Here is a 20,428-nt window from a genome sequence, read left to right as displayed (position 1 = left end):
GGCGCCGTCTCTCTGAGACTAGCCGACGCTCTTTGCTGAAGGGAGGTGTAGGAGGGTCATGGCCATCCTCGTTAGTCTCGCCTGTGTGAATACCCTGTAGGGAGAGATCCTTAGTTTATGTGCCGCTAGCACGGACAGGGCATCCTCCTCCCTGTGTGTGTGATTGGAAAATGGGTGGGGGACAGTCTAAGGATTCCCTCTCACCCACTAAGGGTACCCCAGCTTATTTCATGTACGTACATTATGGTACTAAAACCTGCAGGTATTTAGAGAATTGGAATCATTACACACGTGAAAATTCATCTAAACAATGCCCACTAGAAGGTACCTTCAATCTAGATAAGATCATACATCTCAGAGGAGCTTTTAATCACAAAAAAGCCTCTGACACACAATGGGAGCAATTTGTCTATTGAGGAAAGGAACGGGTTAATTTGAAATTCAGCTTGGTCCAGAGATAAAGAGAAAGTTAATCTGCATTCAAGGTCAAGAATCAATGCAGACCAGGCTAAGTACAAAGAAAAACTGCTTTCGGCCCCAGCTGACTGTGAAAAAATATAGACATAGTCAAACCAAAGGCAATACAAGTTACAGTGCTGAGATTACATTTGCAAAGCTTAACTGTCCAGTGAGATCCAACAGTCTGCCTTTGCGACCCTGGAGCTGGCGTGGTTTGGGGAAGCTGAAGAAGCCACAGGCAGCCGGCCTGGACTGGAATCACTGAAAAGACGCCCCAGGAGACCTCAGGGTGTAAAAGAACTGCCCTCCCAAGAGAGGAAGCAAGTTGGAGATTGCACAGCACCTTCTCTGAACGTTATACACAGACGTGGCCAGTCTGGACGTACGTGTGTGAGTATGAAAGTGTGCCTACTCTCAGCCGCAGTAAGTCTGAGAACTGGAGAGGGATTTAGCATTCCTCTCTCCACCCCGGTTGACCGGGAAGGGTGTCAGGTGGATCTACCCCAGTCGTAGCAGGACTGGGCAATAGAGAAGTTGGAGAAAAGGGAAGAGTTGTGTACTTGATAACTAGAATTGAGCAATTAAGAGCATAGATCATGAACCAGGCAGCAACTCAACCTACGCCCAGGGCAAGTTGCAGCCTTGAGACAGGACTTCCAGGCAGAAAAGGAAGCACTGGCTAAGCAAGTACCGGTCCTTCAGGGACTTGTCAGAATGTAACCATTTGTGGTTGCATATGCTGTAAGAGCAGTGTGTTTGCCACAAGAGAAAATTGAATAGTTAAATGCCAATGGGTCATGCGTTTTGACCAAGTGGCAAGCCTCACGAGGGAGGACTCGGGTAGCCTTGTGAGTAAGAATGGTTAAGAGAAGAGACCAGGAAGGGTGGGGGCTAGTTGAGAAGCCCACCCTCCTATCTAAATTGGTAGTGAAAAAGCTGGTGCCCATGGAAGAGACGGTTCAGCGAGAAAAGCAGGATCGGGCCCAAGCGGGCAGGCAATAGATAGAGAGATTGGAGAACAGGTTGGAAACTTTGAGGGCATAGTGGAAGGAAAGGAGTAAGTAATTATAAGCATGGGGATTTCAAATCCCCAGGATAATAATTGAAATGGTAAAATGTGTGTAAGACAGAGTCTTTGTACCAAGGTGCAAGGCTCTCCTTTTTTCTGCAGAATAAAGCAACTCTTCCTTATCCCTGTCTGGCTGTTATTGGCTCTCAGCTAGGTGGACCCGATATTTTGGTGACAGTTACTGGCGACTCCGGTTAATGAATTTCTGTCTTATACATTTAGGTGTTAGGTGTGTGGACGGAACTGAGCCTCTCATTTGTAATTCCTCAGAGTGGAAGCCATCGCGTGCAATGAAGCTCTGAGGTCGAATTGGGATCCTTCTGTCCCGTCCCCTGTAGTGGTCAGTATTAGTAGAAATTCCTGTAATAGGATCCTATTAGGCCATAATTCCCTCTGTTCTCTGTGTAATTCTCTGTTAGAGTATCAGCAGGCAGATGGGTGGGTCTCTGGTAAAACCCTCTAAGGATAGCCCTTTGAATTATATGTTAAGTAAATGGCCTTTACCTGGTGTTCAGGAAAGAATAAAGATTTGAATTTGTTTTTGGGTAACAAAATAGCAGATAAAAGATCTGGTAAAAAGAGAGAGAAGGACAGTGCCCCTGGCTCTGTGTGGTCGAGCTGTCACTTTACTAGGGGTGCATGGAGATTTTATAAGCACAAAAGAAACAGTTACACCTTGTGTAGAAATTGATGTGGCTAGTGTTGTGGAAATTGAACTGTGGAGAGGATGTGCATTTTCCCCAGAACATGTGCAGTGTATATTGTAGCAGAGGTAAAAGAATTGCAAACCTACCAATATAGGTTGTGTTGTCTTTTTCAGATCACTGGGTGTTTGAAAGCAGGAGTTAGAAGTAAAAGGCAATCAAAAGTCTGGGAAAGTTAATTGTGACTTCTTAAGTAAGAATCTTTAAGCTGTGGATAGCTTTGGATCTGGAAGCAAGCCAGAAAGCATCTGTATTAATGCAATTTTCTAACTAATAAGGTAGAAGCCACTGAAACCTGGGCTGCCTATGAAACAAATACAAGGAAATATGGGATAATTCCTCTGTTTTGTCTAAAATCAACAAGAGTATGTGTATATAAAGGAAATATTTTAAGCAATGAATGACTGCCCAGAAGGGGTAGACCTCTGTTCTTTTGTCTTTCAGATCATCAGAGAAAACGGATGCCAGCTGAACAGCATTCAATGTACCATGCATTTACTGGTACAATAGGAATTATTTTTGTGTTCTTTGTCCTGTCTTGTGGTGTTTGTCTTGTGGCCAGAATTGTTGGGTTTAATATTTTCATAAGACAGTCTAGTTCAAAATTAAATAGAAGGGTTAAATCAAAAAGCAGATACTTGTTTTATTCAACTTGGAATACAAAAAGTGTTTGGATAAATCAGGAAAATGTGATATACTAAAGTCTAATACATTTGCTTAAGAAAAAAAAAAAAAAACTTCATTGGCCAGATTTTTTTAATTGAAAAATATTGTTGTTAAAATTTGCATACCAACAGTCTTTGGAAGCAAGGACATGGAAGGTTAACCCACTCCCCATATTGCCCATTGGATCTTTCTGGCTACCTCAGATTTCTAGCCAGAGGGCTGGGGAGGGAGGAAAGCTATTGGACACCTGAGGTTGTACCGAGTGGACTCCTCAAAAGTGGGTGTGCTTGTCCTGGTTTGTTGGTCCAAAGCTCTGTAATAAAGTTATTTTACTGGAAGGGTGTACATGGCATACATTGAATAATAAGACTAATGTACTGTATAATGGCAATGTGTATGTGTTCATTGTTGGGAAAAGGTGTATAAGTGAAGAGTGGAAGTTTCCTTTGTAGGTTAAAAGAAGCCAAGAAGGGGAGAAGGAAAAAGAACAGAACGAGTTAACTGAGGAAAAATAGCTAGCAAGCTCAGTCCAAAGATAAGATGCTGGCACCATCCAAGGACACTGCCCACAGCTAAGACTTGGCTGATAGCCAAGAAAAGGGGGGCCTGAATGTGCCCAAGCAACTATGAGATCTGCAAAACACTGCCAGGCATTAATAAAATGTGTTAGGTTTCTTTTCTCACAGATAAAAGAAGTGCTACCCAAAGACCCTAGCAGCCCTGCCATTCATTGAAACAAGGAGACTGAGTCTATGTAAAGTCCATCAACGAAAGACTCCTTTGGCTCCACACTGGAAAGGCCCTTTCCAAGTCCTGTTAACCACCACCACCACTGTGAAGTGCCAAGGACTACCTGCCTGGACCCATGCTTCTCACTGTAAAAAGACCCCTCCACCTCGGGAGAACTCTCCGACTGATGATAAGCCTATTTCTCCTTCTAGCTCTGCTGTGTCTTCTGGACAGCAGGAAAAAGAAAGAAAGAAAAAAAAAGACAAGGTGAAGTGCTAGTAACCTCTCCCTTGTCCACTGACAGACCTACTGTGCCTCTGGATTTTTCTAGAAGAAGCAAAACCATTACAGGGTGATGTGCTAGTAACCTCTCCCCTGTATGATGCTAACCACACTGTTTCAGAAAAAGAGAAGAAGGAACACTTGCTTCATTGAAACCACAAAGTCCAGGGATTCCTGACTACAAGAGACATTAAGAACTGACCCTGGTGAAGAAACAAAGAATTATACACTGGCAGGAAGAAACTTGTGGGACCCATGCTTGGGAACGTGGTATTGATTGGATTTTGGGGTTTATTCTACAGGCTGCGCCCTGTGTTTTGGATAAGTCCTTCAGCATGTATTGCCCTTATCCAGTTTCCAGATTACCTCTACATACCCAAATTGCTCACAGGGGGCTGCCATTAGATTAGCAAAACAGAGGGCTTGGGTTATTTCCTCTAGAAAGAAGAGAGACTTGACCGGATCCCTTTGGGATGGGGCCAATAATGCAGCAGCAGTTTGGAATATTTTTAAGAACCAAGAACATGATGAGAAATTGGGGCAACTAGAGAAGGCCATTGGCCTTGTTTCTGGAGCACAACTAACCCAGGTACAGGCTGGAGTTGGTGAGTTACATGTTATTTCTGCCCTTAGTTCAATGACCCAGAAGTTGCTGACAGAGATGGTATTGAATATCACTGAGGCTGGGAAGGCATTGCAGTGGGATCTAGCATGTTCAGAAGTCAGGATTTCCTGAATGACCAGCTAATGGCCATTTGGAATGATCTAGAGCATCAGGCTTGGCCCACTGCCCTTACAGACACATCAGGAGTACCATCTGATCTGTGGCCATGGAGACATACTTGGAAACTTTCTGGGTGGAAGTGTGGACATTCTCAGTGCTCCTTCCAAGCATATGGACCGGTGGGGGGGGGGTGTGGGCTCCCACATACCGAATCCTGCCGGGTCCATGGGGAGGATGCATGTGGGATTGGGTAATTCACCGAGACATCTGGGAAATTAGACCTCCTGGTATGCCCAATCGATTTTTAGTCAGTGCTCCTGGGATTACATCTGACATTTGGATGGGGTTAGGGAGTCAATGGACATTTTGGCCGTTACAACCCCCACAGCTTCAGTGTATCCGTAAACTGAAGCCAGGAGAAGTTGTTACTCTTCATGACTACGTTTGCTGGGAGGGTAGGGGACAAGGAACTACCCTGACAGGACACTTATTTTTTTAAGCTAATGATAGCTGTGTGTATGTTAAAGCCACCACATTGCAAGACATACATTTTAATCTCATTACCACTGCAGGCAATCATATTATTTACTGGCCTGCAGATAGAATTTTGCAAGTAGTCCTTAGGTTCCAGATACCCTTTAATTGGACTAGTTTAGTACCTGATCGATTTTAAAATTTGTTTTCACTGTTACCAGAGATTCAGAAAATCTCTGAAGTACAAGGGCAAATTCACATGCTTCAAAATATGTATCAAGTTAAAAAGTATGCCTTTCAGACAGCTTATAGAGTATCCACCTTATGTACTAAGTATGATGTATTGTGTTATATGACTCAGGCTGTACAACAACCCCATCATATTATCGCTATGGGAATGTTATTGCTTGTGTTGTGCAGGAGTATGTTATTGTTGTTGTAAAGGACGTAATAATAGTAATACCTTTCATGTCCATGCTCATCATGCATTGTCATTACATCCAATCAAAACCCCTAAGGTTGAAGCATCTGATGTAGAATCTGAATTCCGAGATTTAATGCAAATAGAGATTTGAAAATGTTTGTTGTACTAGTAGTACAAAAGGGGGGGTTGTGGAAGCAGAGAAAGAACTGACAGGAAGGGGATGCAATGCATGACAGTTCATTAGCAAGAGTTAGGCTAACTGTAACCCTAATAACGCGAGATTTGTAGAAGCGAGGATTGTGTGAGGCGAGTGGGAAAGAACTGTGTGAGAAGTTGTTGCGACCTTGTGTAGATAATATGGAATGTAGACTAAGAATCTACATTAGTGAGCAAAACAAGATATCAGAATGACCTATGTATAAACAAAATGCAACTGTTGCTCATTATTGTCTGTAACAAAAGGTATAAATGCTTGCTGTAATTGTTTACCTGTTGAGAGACCTGCTTAGCTCTCTCCCTCTGCGCAATTGTGAGAGTTAATAAAGCATCTGACTTGCTATACCTAAACAAATAGTGAGAACTCTGTTTTTCTCCGACATTCTGGACATCCATGAGACAACCAGCCATCAGGTCAACCCGTTCCGTTCAATGGGATTGTGCTGGGGGCCAAGTGGGGACTGAGAACGTTTTTCCGGGCAGACCAGACTCGGCCTGACGGGCAGGGTCCGAACCAGGCGGGGCAGCCGCAGGAACCGTTGTGGGATGAAAGGATTGGGCCCACCGAGACAGGGACCCAGCCATCAGGCAAGCCGCCTGGAGCTCACCGTCCCCGGCCACAGCAAGGGGCTGCTCCCCGCCGCCGACAGGATCGGGCCCCTGGACGTCCGAAATATTTTTCTTTTCCTTTCTTGCAAGCTCTGAGTCGCTCAAAGTCCGGTGGCGGAGTGGGGCTCAGAGGCTGCCTTCCTGCCGTGGCCCCAGGCCGCTCCCAGAAGCGCCTAGCTGCTGGCACATCTCTGCGGCCCATGCGGAAGGGAAGGGGGGTGAGGCAGCTCCACGCGCTGCCCCACCCCAGATCTGTCCCCGCAGCTCCCATTGGCTTGGAACCGGCCAATGGGAGCTGTAGGAGAGGCACTTGCAGGTGCGAGCAGCGCACAGAGACCCGCTGCCCCCCTCCCACCCAGGGGGCCGCACGCACAGACATGCCAGCAGACAGCCACTGACCGGGATCCACCTGTAGTAAGCACCTCCCAGCCAGAGCCTGCACCCCAACCCTCAGCCCAGAGCTCCCTCCCAGATGCCATACCCGCTTTGGCAGCCCAGCACTCTGCCCGAGCCCGGAGCCCACTCCTGCACCCAAATTCCCCCCAGAGCCTACACCACTCACTCCATCCTGCACCCCAACACTCTGCCCCAGCCCAGACCTCCTCCTGCACCCAAATTCTGCCCCAGAGCCTACACCCCTCACTCCCTCTTGCACCCAAATTCCTTCCCAGAGCCTGCACCCCTCTCTCCCTCCTCCACCCCAACATTTTCCACCAGTCTGATGCCCCCTCCTGCACCCAAATTCTCCCACAGAGCCTGCACCCCTCACCCCCCTGCACTCCAATCCTCTGCACCAGTCTATGACGCTCCTGCACCAAATTACCCCCAGAGCCTGCACCCCTCACTCCCTCCTGTACCCCAACATGCTATGGCAGATGCACAGGCTGTTGGGCAGCAGTCTTGGTAACAGCACATTACATCTATGTGTCTCTGTTTGGTTTAAAATCCGGTGGCATAAGGAATACAGAATCTGCAATATCCCCCATGGGGGGTAAAAGGTTGAGAGGTCAAAGTACAGACATTGAGATATGAAGCAATAAAGTTCATAAAGTGGCTATGTTGGGGTGTGGAGTATAAGGAGTGGATATGATGAGAATGGATTGACTCTCACTCGTTGAGTTTTAGCGTCCAAAAAGTTTATGGTTCCACTTCACATGATGCAACGGAGAAAGTCTCTTGGTCCTTTTCTCATAGTCAAAGAAGGATGTCTCTACTGCAGGTGGTCAGTGAGGTCCTCTGCTGACCTTCACTTGATCTCAGCTCATAGACAACAAAGAAGGAAGGCTGATAACCTCAGACACTACATAGCCCCTCTGCCCCCACCGCTTTCTACCTCACCATGACGAGCTCCCAGACACGCACCGAACACCAGTCACGTGACTTTGAGAACTAGGTAACTCTAAGTGAGGGTCACTTCCCCGAAATGACTTCAATGGAGGAATTCAAAGCAAGAACCGTTAACACACCATTCTGTTCAAAAGACAGAGAAGTCTTTCAGCTTCCTTCCTCTCACTGGTTTCCCTGTACACTCCTAATTTGCATATACCCACCCACTGACCTGCGACTAACAATCTCTCCCTGTTAACTCTTACAGCAAAACAGGTCAAAGAAAGCATACGCAAGCGCTATACCGCAGCCCCAATGCTCTTTTCTGCTCCTTCCCACGGAACTATCTCAAACGTACAGTCATCAGGCACACATAAGATACAGTTTCACTCCATTCCAGTCCAGATCCTTGCTGTTTCTTGTCTAACCACTTCACACCTATCCCCTGAGCTGATTCCCGACTTTTGCGCTCAATCCAGCCGTGTCTCTGTGGCGCAATGGGTCAGCGCGTTCGGCTGTTAACCGAAAGGATGGTGGTTCGAGCCCACCCAGGGACGGCAGTAAGCCTCTGCTACTTCCTCGGGAGCCCCAAAGGCCCCCTTTTGCCGCCTCAAAACCGTCCTCCTTGGCCTCAGTGCTTTCAGCTGGTGGCCTGAAGAGCGCGCTGGATGGCATTCAGAAACCCATCTCCCAGCAGCCATGCCGGAGGTTTGGGCTTAATCGTCAAGGCCGAGTGCAAAACAATCAGCTGGGAACGTTTGGCTCCCTTCCCGCCTCCGCCCAAGCGGCAAGGGAGAAACGGACGAGACACGCCGGCTCGAAGACTGCCTCCCTCCCACTTCCCTCTAGGCTGCGCAGAGCTCTTGGCCTGCCTCAGGCCTCATCAGGAAAGCGTGGCCATGCTGCCCAAGCCTGAGTTACGTCCGCAGCCTGGCCCGCCCCGGCTGACGGAGCGCAGGGCCACGCGAGTCAATGGCAGGTGGAGTCGGGAGCCTCGGCTCTTTCCCCTGAGAACCACACAGAGCTGCCTAGCGTCCTCAGAGCCTCCCTCGTGTTCTCCCGCAGCAGCCGCCGGCTGGTGGGGCAGAGGGAGGGGGCAGAAAGGAAGAACTCCTGCCTCATTCTGGGACAGGAGGCCCTCACCACGCCCAGGCCTGCCTCTTGCCTTCATCCCAGGCAGCCAGAGGTGCCGGGGAGCTCCCCGGCAGGCTGCCGCCTCAGCCACCTCTTGCCTCACGGCCTAGACTCTGGTCGCCGCCTGGCTTGAAGGCCCAGAGCCAAAAAAAACGAGCGCAGGCCTAGCAGAGGAGGGTTTCGATCCATTGACCTCTGGGTTATGGGCCCAGCACGCTTCCGCTGTGCCACTCTGCTGGCTCTTTGGCCTAGAGCTCCCAGCTGCCACTATCTGGATTAGTGCTTTACGAGCTCTAGGGCTGGCAGGCAGATGGGCAGGCTGCTGGGCAGCAGCCCCGGTAACAGGATTTCACAGTTTACCCTGGATAAGCTTTCTACAAGGTAAAACGGATTGATTTGGGGTTTGGACCCCATTGGGAGCTGGCTATCCGAGTGCCGGAGACGGGAGCACTTCTTCAACAGTTTTCAGTTAAGCCTGCAGCTTGTGGGGGATGTGGTTCAGACTTGGATCTGTGTTTGCGGCAGGCAAGCGCGTCTGTCTCAAACAGGCAAGGTACCGAAATCCCAAGCTGGCAGGGAAAACGGACTTGGAGGTAGTCTAGGCACATCAGGTGGCAGCCCCAAAGGGGTTTCTGCGACCCGACCCGTCACACCCGGCTTTTAAAACAATCCTCCAGCAAGACAAAGAAACCCACATCTATAGACTCAGAAAACACCCCCAAGAAGTTGGAGCAATATTTTGTCACAAAGAAATCAAAACGCCAATGAGTCCAGGCTATTCTTAAAAACAAACAAACAAAAAACGCCTTATCAAACCAGCCTCTTCACAGTGAAACTCTTCCTGTTTTTCTCCCCAAAAGCAGATGCCCTGTTCCCAGAGACGCTGCAATACCAGGTCAATGCGTGAGGTGGACAGAGCAAGCTCCTATTCCAGCCTCTTGTTTCAAAAATCAATGTAACATGCAGTCCTCAAATAAAGGACATATCAGATATGAAACTGATAAGAACAGGTTTTACAATTTTTATTAAAGTTAATGTTTAAAATTAAGTATCCACGAGTTAAGAGGGAAGGTGCTGTGCTTCTGGGGGTCAGGCTTGATTTATGAGGGATTTCAGGTATCGGTTGCAAGGGTGAAGAGATACATACATATCACCCATAACCAGCATAGAGCCAAATTGGGGTGCAAGAGTTTTTAAAGTGTCAGTGGATGTGTGGGCTCGGGTACGCCACCCATGGAATGTATAAGGAGTCCAAGTCAGTATCGGTGTAGCGAATGAGTACGTGTCAGAGAAGGAAGTGGGTTATTTCCCTGCTCAGCGGTCTCGATTACTCAATGTGGTATTGACGGTGTCCTGAAATGCGTTCCGTACAAATGTCTCTATTAAGATGATGTTAAAAACAAAAGTGAACGGTACTGAGTTTAAGCATAGAAGTTTCTGGTTATCAGGGAATAACGTACAGATTATCGAGGATGCAAAGTTTGGTTTAAAATCCGGTGGCATAAGGAATACAGAATCTACAATATCCCCCATGGGGGGTAAAAGGTTGAGGGGTCAAAGTACAGACATTGAGATATGAATCAATGAAGTTCATAAAGTGGCTATGATGGGGTGTGGAGTATAAGGAGTGGATACTCTCACTCGTTGAGATTCAGCATCCAAGAAGTTTATAGTTCCACTTCATATGATGCAACGGAGAAAGTCTCTGGGTCCTTTTCTCATAGTCAAAGAAGGATGTCTCTACTGCGGGCGGCCAGTGAGGTCCTCTGCTGCCCTACACTTGATCTTAACTCATAGAGAACAGAGAAACAAGGCTGATAACCTCAGACACTACGCAGCCCCTCTGCCCCCACCGCTTTCTACCTCACCATGACGAGCTCCCAGACACGCACCGAACACCAGTCACGTGACTTTGAGAACTAGGTAACTCTAAGTGAGGGTCACTTCCCCGAAATGACTTCAATGGAGGAATTCAAAGCAAGAACCGTTAACACACCATTCTGTTCAAAAGACAGAGAAGTCTTTCAGCTTCCTTCCTCTCACTGGTTTCCCTGTACACTCCTAATTTGCATAAACCCACCCACTGACCTGCGACTAACAATCTCTCCCTGTTAACTCTTACAGCAAAACAGGTCAAAGAAAGCATACGCAAGCGCTATACCGCAGCCCCAATGCTCTTTTCTGCTCCTTCCCACGGAACTATCTCAAACGTACAGTCATCAGGCACACATAAGATACAGTTTCACTCCATTCCAGTCCAGATCCTTGCTGTTTCTTGTCTAACCACTTCACACCTATCCCCTGAGCTGATTCCCGACTTTTGCCCTCAATCCAGCCGTGTCTCTGTGGCGCAATGGGTCAGCGCGTTCGGCTGTTAACCAAAAGGATGGTGGTTCGAGCCCACCCAGGGACGGCAGTAAGCCTCTGCTACTTCCTCGGGAGCCCCAAAGGCCCCCTTTTGCCGCCTCAAAACCGTCCTCCTTGGCCTCAGTGCTTTCAGCTGGTGGCCTGAAGAGCGCGCTGGATGGCATTCAGAAACCCATCTCCCAGCAGCCATGCCGGAGGTTTGGGCTTAATCGTCAAGGCCGAGTGCAAAACAATCAGCTGGGAACGTTTGGCTCCCTTCCCGCCTCCGCCCAAGCGGCAAGGGAGAAACGGACGAGACACGCCGGCTCGAAGACTGCCTCCCTCCCACTTCCCTCTAGGCTGCGCAGAGCTCTTGGCCTGCCTCAGGCCTCATCAGGAAAGCGTGGCCATGCTGCCCAAGCCTGAGTTACGTCCGCAGCCTGGCCCGCCCCGGCTGACGGAGCGCAGGGCCACGCGAGTCAATGGCAGGTGGAGTCGGGAGCCTCGGCTCTTTCCCCTGAGAACCACACAGAGCTCCCTAGCGTCCTCAGAGCCTCCCTCGTGTTCTCCCGCAGCAGCCGCCGGCTGGTGGGGCAGAGGGAGGGGGCAGAAAGGAAGAACTCCTGCCTCATTCTGGGACAGGAGGCCCTCACCACGCCCAGGCCTGCCTCTTGCCTTCAGCCCAGGCAGCCAGAGGTGCCGGGGAGCTCCCCGGCAGGCTGCCGCCTCAGCCACCTCTTGCCTCACGGCCTAGACTCTGGTCGCCGCCTGGCTTGAAGGCCCAGAGCCAAAAAAAACGAGCGCAGGCCTAGCAGAGGAGGGTTTCGATCCATTGACCTCTGGGTTATGGGCCCAGCACGCTTCCGCTGCGCCACTCTGCTGGCTCTTTGGCCTAGAGCTCCCAGCTGCCACTATCTGGATTAGTGCTTTACGAGCTCTAGGGCTGGCAGGCAGATGGGCAGGCTGCTGGGCAGCAGCCCCGGTAACAGGATTTCACAGTTTACCCTGGATAAGCTTTCTACAAGGTAAAACGGATTGATTTGGGGTTTGGACCCCATTGGGAGCTGGCTATCCGAGTGCCGGAGACGGGAACACTTCTTCAACAGTTTTCAGTTAAGCCTGCAGCTTGTGGGGGATGTGGTTCAGACTTGGATCTGTGTTTGCGGCAGGCAAGCGCGTCTGTCTCAAACAGGCAAGGTACCGAAATCCCAAGCTGGCAGGGAAAACGGACTCGGAGGTAGTCTAGGCACATCAGGTGGCAGCCCCAAAGGGGTTTCTGCGACCCGACCCGTCACACCCGGCTTTTAAAACAATCCTCCAGCAAGACAAAGAAACCCACATCTATAGACTCAGAAAACACCCCCAAGAAGTTGGAGCAATATTTTGTCACAAAGAAATCAAAACGCCAATGAGTCCAGGCTATTCTTAAAAACAAACAAACAAAAAACGCCTTATCAAACCAGCCTCTTCACAGTGAAACTCTTCCTGTTTTTCTCCCCAAAAGCAGATGCCCTGTTCCCAGAGACGCTGCAATACCAGGTCAATGCGTGAGGTGGACAGAGCAAGCTCCTATTCCAGCCTCTTGTTTCAAAAATCAATGTAACATGCAGTCCTCAAATAAAGGACATATCAGATATGAAACTGATAAGAACAGGTTTTACAATTTTTATTAAAGTTAATGTTTAAAATTAAGTATCCACGAGTTAAGAGGGAAGGTGCTGTGCTTCTGGGGGTCAGGCTTGATTTATGAGGGATTTCAGGTATCGGTTGCAAGGGTGAAGAGATACATACATATCACCCATAACCAGCATAGAGCCAAATTGGGGTGCAAGAGTTTTTAAAGTGTCAGTGGATGTGTGGGCTCGGGTACGCCACCCATGGAATGTATAAGGAGTCCAAGTCAGTATCGGTGTAGCGAATGAGTACGTGTCAGAGAAGGAAGTGGGTTATTTCCCTGCTCAGCGGTCTCGATTACTCAATGTGGTATTGACGGTGTCCTGAAATGCGTTCCGTACAAATGTCTCTATTAAGATGATGTTAAAAACAAAAGTGAACGGTACTGAGTTTAAGCATAGAAGTTTCTGGTTATCAGGGAATAACGTACAGATTATCGAGGATGCAAAGTTTGGTTTAAAATCCGGTGGCATAAGGAATACAGAATCTACAATATCCCCCATGGGGGGTAAAAGGTTGAGGGGTCAAAGTACAGACATTGAGATATGAATCAATGAAGTTCATAAAGTGGCTATGATGGGGTGTGGAGTATAAGGAGTGGATACTCTCACTCGTTGAGATTCAGCATCCAAGAAGTTTATAGTTCCACTTCATATGATGCAACGGAGAAAGTCTCTGGGTCCTTTTCTCATAGTCAAAGAAGGATGTCTCTACTGCGGGCGGCCAGTGAGGTCCTCTGCTGCCCTACACTTGATCTTAACTCATAGAGAACAGAGAAACAAGGCTGATAACCTCAGACACTACGCAGCCCCTCTGCCCCCACCGCTTTCTACCTCACCATGACGAGCTCCCAGACACGCACCGAACACCATTCACGTGACTTTGAGAACTAGGTAACTCTAAGTGAGGGTCACTTCCCCGAAATGACTTCAATGGAGGAATTCAAAGCAAGAACCGTTAACACACCATTCTGTTCAAAAGACAGAGAAGTCTTTCAGCTTCCTTCCTCTCACTGGTTTCCCTGTACACTCCTAATTTGCATAAACCCACCCACTGACCTGCGACTAACAATCTCTCCCTGTTAACTCTTACAGCAAAACAGGTCAAAGAAAGCATACGCAAGCGCTATACCGCAGCCCCAATGCTCTTTTCTGCTCCTTCCCACGGAACTATCTCAAACGTACAGTCATCAGGCACACATAAGATACAGTTTCACTCCATTCCAGTCCAGATCCTTGCTGTTTCTTGTCTAACCACTTCACACCTATCCCCTGAGCTGATTCCCGACTTTTGCGCTCAATCCAGCCGTGTCTCTGTGGCGCAATGGGTCAGCGCGTTCGGCTGTTAACCGAAAGGATGGTGGTTCGAGCCCACCCAGGGACGGCAGTAAGCCTCTGCTACTTCCTCGGGAGCCCCAAAGGCCCCCTTTTGCCGCCTCAAAACCGTCCTCCTTGGCCTCAGTGCTTTCAGCTGGTGGCCTGAAGAGCGCGCTGGATGGCATTCAGAAACCCATCTCCCAGCAGCCATGCCGGAGGTTTGGGCTTAATCGTCAAGGCCGAGTGCAAAACAATCAGCTGGGAACGTTTGGCTCCCTTCCCGCCTCCGCCCAAGCGGCAAGGGAGAAACGGACGAGACACGCCGGCTCGAAGACTGCCTCCCTCCCACTTCCCTCTAGGCTGCGCAGAGCTCTTGGCCTGCCTCAGGCCTCATCAGGAAAGCGTGGCCATGCTGCCCAAGCCTGAGTTACGTCCGCAGCCTGGCCCGCCCCGGCTGACGGAGCGCAGGGCCACGCGAGTCAATGGCAGGTGGAGTCGGGAGCCTCGGCTCTTTCCCCTGAGAACCACACAGAGCTGCCTAGCGTCCTCAGAGCCTCCCTCGTGTTCTCCCGCAGCAGCCGCCGGCTGGTGGGGCAGAGGGAGGGGGCAGAAAGGAAGAACTCCTGCCTCATTCTGGGACAGGAGGCCCTCACCACGCCCAGGCCTGCCTCTTGCCTTCAGCCCAGGCAGCCAGAGGTGCCGGGGAGCTCCCCGGCAGGCTGCCGCCTCAGCCACCTCTTGCCTCACGGCCTAGACTCTGGTCGCCGCCTGGCTTGAAGGCCCAGAGCCAAAAAAAACGAGCGCAGGCCTAGCAGAGGAGGGTTTCGATCCATTGACCTCTGGGTTATGGGCCCAGCACGCTTCCGCTGCGCCACTCTGCTGGCTCTTTGGCCTAGAGCTCCCAGCTGCCACTATCTGGATTAGTGCTTTACGAGCTCTAGGGCTGGCAGGCAGATGGGCAGGCTGCTGGGCAGCAGCCCCGGTAACAGGATTTCACAGTTTACCCTGGATAAGCTTTCTACAAGGTAAAACGGATTGATTTGGGGTTTGGACCCCATTGGGAGCTGGCTATCCGAGTGCCGGAGACGGGAACACTTCTTCAACAGTTTTCAGTTAAGCCTGCAGCTTGTGGGGGATGTGGTTCAGACTTGGATCTGTGTTTGCGGCAGGCAAGCGCGTCTGTCTCAAACAGGCAAGGTACCGAAATCCCAAGCTGGCAGGGAAAACGGACTCGGAGGTAGTCTAGGCACATCAGGTGGCAGCCCCAAAGGGGTTTCTGCGACCCGACCCGTCACACCCGGCTTTTAAAACAATCCTCCAGCAAGACAAAGAAACCCACATCTATAGACTCAGAAAACACCCCCAAGAAGTTGGAGCAATATTTTGTCACAAAGAAATCAAAACGCCAATGAGTCCAGGCTATTCTTAAAAACAAACAAACAAAAAACGCCTTATCAAACCAGCCTCTTCACAGTGAAACTCTTCCTGTTTTTCTCCCCAAAAGCAGATGCCCTGTTCCCAGAGACGCTGCAATACCAGGTCAATGCGTGAGGTGGACAGAGCAAGCTCCTATTCCAGCCTCTTGTTTCAAAAATCAATGTAACATGCAGTCCTCAAATAAAGGACATATCAGATATGAAACTGATAAGAACAGGTTTTACAATTTTTATTAAAGTTAATGTTTAAAATTAAGTATCCACGAGTTAAGAGGGAAGGTGCTGTGCTTCTGGGGGTCAGGCTTGATTTATGAGGGATTTCAGGTATCGGTTGCAAGGGTGAAGAGATACATACATATCACCCATAACCAGCATAGAGCCAAATTGGGGTGCAAGAGTTTTTAAAGTGTCAGTGGATGTGTGGGCTCGGGTACGCCACCCATGGAATGTATAAGGAGTCCAAGTCAGTATCGGTGTAGCGAATGAGTACGTGTCAGAGAAGGAAGTGGGTTATTTCCCTGCTCAGCGGTCTCGATTACTCAATGTGGTATTGACGGTGTCCTGAAATGCGTTCCGTACAAATGTCTCTATTAAGATGATGTTAAAAACAAAAGTGAACGGTACTGAGTTTAAGCATAGAAGTTTCTGGTTATCAGGGAATAACGTACAGATTATCGAGGATGCAAAGTTTGGTTTAAAATCCGGTGGCATAAGGAATACAGAATCTACAATATCCCCCATGGGGGGTAAAAGGTTGAGGGGTCAAAGTACAGACATTGAGATATGAATCAATGAAGTTCATAAAGTGGCTATGATGGGGTGTGGAGTATAAGGAGTGGATACTCTCACTCGTTGAGATTCAGCATCCAAGAAGTTTATAGTTCCACTTCATATGATGCAACGGAGAAAGTCTCTGGGTCCTTTTCTCATAGTCAAAGAAGGATGTCTCTACTGCGGGCGGCCAGTGAGGTCCTCTGCTGCCATACACTTGATCTTAACTCATAGAGAACAGAGAAACAAGGCTGATAACCTCAGACACTACGCAGCCCCTCTGCCCCCACCGCTTTCTACCTCACCATGACGAGCTCCCAGACACGCACCGAACACCATTCACGTGACTTTGAGAACTAGGTAACTCTAAGTGAGGGTCACTTCCCCGAAATGACTTCAATGGAGGAATTCAAAGCAAGAACCGTTAACACACCATTCTGTTCAAAAGACAGAGAAGTCTTTCAGCTTCCTTCCTCTCACTGGTTTCCCTGTACACTCCTAATTTGCATAAACCCACCCACTGACCTGCGACTAACAATCTCTCCCTGTTAACTCTTACAGCAAAACAGGTCAAAGAAAGCATACGCAAGCGCTATACCGCAGCCCCAATGCTCTTTTCTGCTCCTTCCCACGGAACTATCTCAAACGTACAGTCATCAGGCACACATAAGATACAGTTTCACTCCATTCCAGTCCAGATCCTTGCTGTTTCTTGTCTAACCACTTCACACCTATCCCCTGAGCTGATTCCCGACTTTTGCCCTCAATCCAGCCGTGTCTCTGTGGCGCAATGGGTCAGCGCGTTCGGCTGTTAACCAAAAGGATGGTGGTTCGAGCCCACCCAGGGACGGCAGTAAGCCTCTGCTACTTCCTCGGGAGCCCCAAAGGCCCCCTTTTGCCGCCTCAAAACCGTCCTCCTTGGCCTCAGTGCTTTCAGCTGGTGGCCTGAAGAGCGCGCTGGATGGCATTCAGAAACCCATCTCCCAGCAGCCATGCCGGAGGTTTGGGCTTAATCGTCAAGGCCGAGTGCAAAACAATCAGCTGGGAACGTTTGGCTCCCTTCCCGCCTCCGCCCAAGCGGCAAGGGAGAAACGGACGAGACACGCCGGCTCGAAGACTGCCTCCCTCCCACTTCCCTCTAGGCTGCGCAGAGCTCTTGGCCTGCCTCAGGCCTCATCAGGAAAGCGTGGCCATGCTGCCCAAGCCTGAGTTACGTCCGCAGCCTGGCCCGCCCCGGCTGACGGAGCGCAGGGCCACGCGAGACAATGGCAGGTGGAGTCGGGAGCCTCGGCTCTTTCCCCTGAGAACCACACAGAGCTGCCTAGCGTCCTCAGAGCCTCCCTCGTGTTCTCCCGCAGCAGCCGCCGGCTGGTGGGGCAGAGGGAGGGGGCAGAAAGGAAGAACTCCTGCCTCATTCTGGGACAGGAGGCCCTCACCACGCCCAGGCCTGCCTCTTGCCTTCAGCCCAGGCAGCCAGAGGTGCCGGGGAGCTCCCCGGCAGGCTGCCGCCTCAGCCACCTCTTGCCTCACGGCCTAGACTCTGGTCGCCGCCTGGCTTGAAGGCCCAGAGCCAAAAAAAACGAGCGCAGGCCTAGCAGAGGAGGGTTTCGATCCATTGACCTCTGGGTTATGGGCCCAGCACGCTTCCGCTGCGCCACTCTGCTGGCTCTTTGGCCTAGAGCTCCCAGCTGCCACTATCTGGATTAGTGCTTTACGAGCTCTAGGGCTGGCAGGCAGATGGGCAGGCTGCTGGGCAGCAGCCCCGGTAACAGGATTTCACAGTTTACCCTGGATAAGCTTTCTACAAGGTAAAACGGATTGATTTGGGGTTTGGACCCCATTGGGAGCTGGCTATCCGAGTGCCGGAGACGGGAACACTTCTTCAACAGTTTTCAGTTAAGCCTGCAGCTTGTGGGGGATGTGGTTCAGACTTGGATCTGTGTTTGCGGCAGGCAAGCGCGTCTGTCTCAAACAGGCAAGGTACCGAAATCCCAAGCTGGCAGGGAAAACGGACTCGGAGGTAGTCTAGGCACATCAGGTGGCAGCCCCAAAGGGGTTTCTGCGACCCGACCCGTCACACCCGGCTTTTAAAACAATCCTCCAGCAAGACAAAGAAACCCACATCTATAGACTCAGAAAACACCCCCAAGAAGTTGGAGCAATATTTTGTCACAAAGAAATCAAAACGCCAATGAGTCCAGGCTATTCTTAAAAACAAACAAACAAAAAACGCCTTATCAAACCAGCCTCTTCACAGTGAAACTCTTCCTGTTTTTCTCCCCAAAAGCAGATGCCCTGTTCCCAGAGACGCTGCAATACCAGGTCAATGCGTGAGGTGGACAGAGCAAGCTCCTATTCCAGCCTCTTGTTTCAAAAATCAATGTAACATGCAGTCCTCAAATAAAGGACATATCAGATATGAAACTGATAAGAACAGGTTTTACAATTTTTATTAAAGTTAATGTTTAAAATTAAGTATCCACGAGTTAAGAGGGAAGGTGCTGTGCTTCTGGGGGTCAGGCTTGATTTATGAGGGATTTCAGGTATCGGTTGCAAGGGTGAAGAGATACATACATATCACCCATAACCAGCATAGAGCCAAATTGGGGTGCAAGAGTTTTTAAAGTGTCAGTGGATGTGTGGGCTCGGGTACGCCACCCATGGAATGTATAAGGAGTCCAAGTCAGTATCGGTGTAACGAATGAGTACGTGTCAGAGAAGGAAGTGGGTTATTTCCCTGCTCAGCGGTCTCGATTACTCAATGTGGTATTGACGGTGTCCTGAAATGCGTTCCGTACAAATGTCTCTATTAAGATGATGTTAAAAACAAAAGTGAACGGTACTGAGTTTAAGCATAGAAGTTTCTGGTTATCAGGGAATAACGTACAGATTATCGAGGATGCAAAGTTTGGTTTAAAATCCGGTGGCATAAGGAATACAGAATCTACAATATCCCCCATGGGGGGTAAAAGGTTGAGGGGTCAAAGTACAGACATTGAGATATGAATCAATGAAGTTCATAAAGTGGCTATGATGGGGTGTGGAGTATAAGGAGTGGATACTCTCACTCGTTGAGATTCAGCATCCAAGAAGTTTATAGTTCCACTTCATATGATGCAACGGAGAAAGTCTCTGGGTCCTTTTCTCATAGTCAAAGAAGGATGTCTCTACTGCGGGCGGCCAGTGAGGTCCTCTGCTGCCCTACACTTGATCTTAACTCATAGAGAACAGAGAAACAAGGCTGATAACCTCAGACACTACGCAGCCCCTCTGCCCCCACCGCTTTCTACCTCACCATGACGAGCTCCCAGACACGCACCGAACACCATTCACGTGACTTTGAGAACTAGGTAACTCTAAGTGAGGGTCACTTCCCCGAAATGACTTCAATGGAGGAATTCAAAGCAAGAACCGTTAACACACCATTCTGTTCAAAAGACAGAGAAGTCTTTCAGCTTCCTTCCTCTCACTGGTTTCCCTGTACACTCCTAATTTGCATAAACCCACCCACTGACCTGCGACTAACAATCTCTCCCTGTTAACTCTTACAGCAAAACAGGTCAAAGAAAGCATACGCAAGCGCTATACCGCAGCCCCAATGCTCTTTTCTGCTCCTTCCCACGGAACTATCTCAAACGTACAGTCATCAGGCACACATAAGATACAGTTTCACTCCATTCCAGTCCAGATCCTTGCTGTTTCTTGTCTAACCACTTCACACCTATCCCCTGAGCTGATTCCCGACTTTTGCCCTCAATCCAGCCGTGTCTCTGTGGCGCAATGGGTCAGCGCGTTCGGCTGTTAACCAAAAGGATGGTGGTTCGAGCCCACCCAGGGACGGCAGTAAGCCTCTGCTACTTCCTCGGGAGCCCCAAAGGCCCCCTTTTGCCGCCTCAAAACCGTCCTCCTTGGCCTCAGTGCTTTCAGCTGGTGGCCTGAAGAGCGCGCTGGATGGCATTCAGAAACCCATCTCCCAGCAGCCATGCCGGAGGTTTGGGCTTAATCGTCAAGGCCGAGTGCAAAACAATCAGCTGGGAACGTTTGGCTCCCTTCCCGCCTCCGCCCAAGC

The 20,428-nt window shown here is 49.6% G+C and overlaps 1 long non-coding RNA gene and 9 other non-coding genes across 10 annotated transcripts; 6 read left to right on the top strand and 4 right to left on the bottom strand.

Moving 5' to 3' along the window:
* The first annotated feature begins 477 nt into the window (after positions 1 to 477).
* LOC128823135 (uncharacterized) lies at positions 478 to 3,573 on the top strand. Its single transcript, XR_008441687.1, has 3 exons — positions 478 to 849; positions 2,677 to 2,733; positions 3,351 to 3,573. It is a non-coding gene; the product is annotated as an uncharacterized LOC128823135 (long non-coding RNA).
* A 4,592-nt stretch (positions 3,574 to 8,165) lies between these two features.
* On the top strand, positions 8,166 to 8,239 carry TRNAN-GUU (transfer RNA asparagine (anticodon GUU)). Its single transcript has one exon. It is a non-coding gene; the product is annotated as a tRNA-Asn (tRNA).
* A 1,435-nt stretch (positions 8,240 to 9,674) lies between these two features.
* LOC128824089 (U2 spliceosomal RNA) lies at positions 9,675 to 9,864 on the bottom strand. Its single transcript, XR_008442317.1, has one exon. It is a non-coding gene; the product is annotated as a U2 spliceosomal RNA (small nuclear RNA).
* Positions 9,865 to 11,155: 1,291 nt separating this feature from the next.
* TRNAN-GUU (transfer RNA asparagine (anticodon GUU)) lies at positions 11,156 to 11,229 on the top strand. Its single transcript has one exon. It is a non-coding gene; the product is annotated as a tRNA-Asn (tRNA).
* A 1,435-nt stretch (positions 11,230 to 12,664) lies between these two features.
* On the bottom strand, positions 12,665 to 12,854 carry LOC128824087 (U2 spliceosomal RNA). The gene has a single exon (XR_008442316.1). It is a non-coding gene; the product is annotated as a U2 spliceosomal RNA (small nuclear RNA).
* A 1,291-nt stretch (positions 12,855 to 14,145) lies between these two features.
* On the top strand, positions 14,146 to 14,219 carry TRNAN-GUU (transfer RNA asparagine (anticodon GUU)). Its single transcript has one exon. It is a non-coding gene; the product is annotated as a tRNA-Asn (tRNA).
* Positions 14,220 to 15,654: 1,435 nt separating this feature from the next.
* Positions 15,655 to 15,844, bottom strand: LOC128824086 (U2 spliceosomal RNA). Its single transcript, XR_008442315.1, has one exon. It is a non-coding gene; the product is annotated as a U2 spliceosomal RNA (small nuclear RNA).
* A 1,291-nt stretch (positions 15,845 to 17,135) lies between these two features.
* TRNAN-GUU (transfer RNA asparagine (anticodon GUU)) lies at positions 17,136 to 17,209 on the top strand. Its single transcript has one exon. It is a non-coding gene; the product is annotated as a tRNA-Asn (tRNA).
* Positions 17,210 to 18,644: 1,435 nt separating this feature from the next.
* LOC128824085 (U2 spliceosomal RNA) lies at positions 18,645 to 18,834 on the bottom strand. Its single transcript, XR_008442314.1, has one exon. It is a non-coding gene; the product is annotated as a U2 spliceosomal RNA (small nuclear RNA).
* A 1,291-nt stretch (positions 18,835 to 20,125) lies between these two features.
* TRNAN-GUU (transfer RNA asparagine (anticodon GUU)) lies at positions 20,126 to 20,199 on the top strand. The gene has a single exon. It is a non-coding gene; the product is annotated as a tRNA-Asn (tRNA).
* The last annotated feature ends 229 nt before the right edge of the window (positions 20,200 to 20,428 follow it).

This window comes from Malaclemys terrapin, chromosome 15 (assembly GCF_027887155.1).
Source record: "Malaclemys terrapin pileata isolate rMalTer1 chromosome 15, rMalTer1.hap1, whole genome shotgun sequence".
In the NCBI taxonomy this organism is placed as follows: Eukaryota; Metazoa; Chordata; order Testudines; family Emydidae; genus Malaclemys; species Malaclemys terrapin.
This window is presented reverse-complemented; position numbering and strand designations above follow the sequence as displayed.